Below are 2,296 nucleotides of genomic sequence, written 5' to 3'. Positions count from 1 at the left end.
TATAATTATTAATTCTAAATAATAATTATATTAATAATTAATTATTAATAATTAATTATAATTAATTAATTAATATAATAAATTTTAATATAATAATAAAATAATAATAATAATACGGCGCAGGAGGAGGAGGAGGAGGAGGCAGATATAACTAGACGACAGCAGACATCATTTATTTATTTATTTATTAAATCTATATTGCAGGTAATTCAAATACAAGTACATGTACTGAAGATAGTGTTTTTCATGGATAAAAAATCTGATAAATGCAATAGTGTTGAGCAGTTAAAATAAAAAAAATTCTGAGTGATACAGCTAGTAGCCTACAAAACACTGCTATACAACATGAAGAAAAAAAATATACAAAAAAACGTCAGCATATTCTGTACAAGTAAAGTGATTATAAGGTACACATTAATATCATTTCGACACTCGTACACCATTATATACACATTGACACATACACACATATATATTTATATAAATATAAACACATATTCATTCAGAATACAACATAATAGATTCATTGTTCTCCTATCTGCTATATGTTGTTAAAATTGTATTTTTTAACAGTTTTGTAAATGTGCTAAGTGAGGGGCTCCTTTTTGTGTCTATTGGTAGTCTATTCCATTGGTTTATTGCCTCCTTAGTGAGTTAGTTGTGTCCAAACATATTATTTGTTGTTATTTGTTTTAATTTCAGTGTCCTTGAATTTAGTGTAATATTTTTCAGATAAGGTAGGGGATTTGTTTCTGAGTCGTTTGTTAAGGTGGTGGTGGTATTTGTATATAGATATAAGCGTGTGGTTTTTAATTAGGTATTCGATTGGAGGCACCTTTAATTGTTCTCTAGTTCTAGTAGCTGCTTCTGTCTGTCTCTGTGATGTAGCGTTTTTGTGGAAATAACCTGTTATAATGCGTAGACCATATAATTTTATAGTGTGTTTAGTCTATATAGATATTCTTCTATAGATGTGTAACTCTATATTTATGTGTAAGTGTGCAGTGGCGTAAAGCAGCGTGCGTGCGGTGGGCGTGTGCTGGAGCATTTGCAGCACGGCTTGTCGGCAATAATAGGTGAAGGAGAGTACTAAAACACTAATACTTTGGTAGCTAGTAAATAGATTACGTATTTATTTAGCATTATATTTATTGAAACGCTCCAAGTGCCTGTGGGCCCACTCTCCGCAGGTGGTGCACTGAATCATGCCCTCATTGCTTTTGCTCCATAGTACGCTGCAGTAGATACACTCGGCATCATCGTCATTATGTTCACCTGATGAACTGTTATTCTCTGGTATTGGTTCAACTCTCTTTGTCTTCTTTTTGCCTCTGGTTGTTTTGCGTTGAACACGAGCAGGTCGTTTATTGCGTTTCTCTGTAGGTCCCTGTTTTTCATCCCTCCTTGTCTGGGTTGCCTGAATTTTACGAGCCTTGCCTTGCTTTGCTTCAAAACGCTCAGCCTTGTATGGGCTACTCGTGAGGACAACAGTTTTACCACGTCGTGCATTCGCCACGAATGTATCAACAGCCATGTCATCGTTTGGAACAGTTTCTGCCTCCTTGGTCTCTTCAGCTGCCTGATGATCTTTCTTATCAGCTACTTGGGTTTCTGTATGACTAACAGTCATATCTGAAATGCTTACTACACGACCAGGGGCGTAGCCAGTATGTAGCACTGTAGGCCCGGGCCTACACTTTTTGTGGCCAAGTTATCTTTTTTTTTTAAACGCCCATAATTCAAATCCATAAGCTTGCTGGACGAGTTTAAGAGTCTAGACAGGAAAAACTATTGAAATGAACGTAGCAAGAATATGGCTAAATTAGGTGACATATTCTTCTGTCATCTAGGCTGTCATTTCTATCGCGTGCCGTTTCATTCAACACTCTACCCGCCGAAAAAGACTAGGATCCCATCTTGTCAGTTTTTTAACATTTTAATTCGTTCGTAACACTATTTTAACTCGTTTGTTTTTTGGGTTTAAAAGTGATATTGAATGAGGTGTCTCAAGTTAGCAAGAGGCCAGGGAACCAGAATGAACACTCGTGAAGGGCCGTTTCCGGCCATCTGGGGGGTTTGTAAAACCAAAAATTTTCTTGTACGCTCCGCGCCAACCGATGGTGGCGCTCCGCTCAGATAGTCGTGCCTACAACTTTGAAAATCCTGGCTACGCCCCTGACGACCATCCTCGTTCTGTGTATCTGAAACAGCCACTGCTATACTACTGCTGCTCTCCCTCGTCAATAGCAAGATCTGTCGCATCTGCTGCTTCAAATTCATGTGGAAGGAATATGTC

Source organism: Priapulus caudatus, unplaced genomic scaffold (assembly GCF_000485595.1).
Source record: "Priapulus caudatus unplaced genomic scaffold, Priapulus_caudatus-5.0.1 Scaffold42, whole genome shotgun sequence".
NCBI classification, from domain to species: Eukaryota; Metazoa; Priapulida; class Priapulimorpha; order Priapulimorphida; family Priapulidae; genus Priapulus; species Priapulus caudatus.
Note: the sequence above shows the minus strand (reverse complement) of the source record.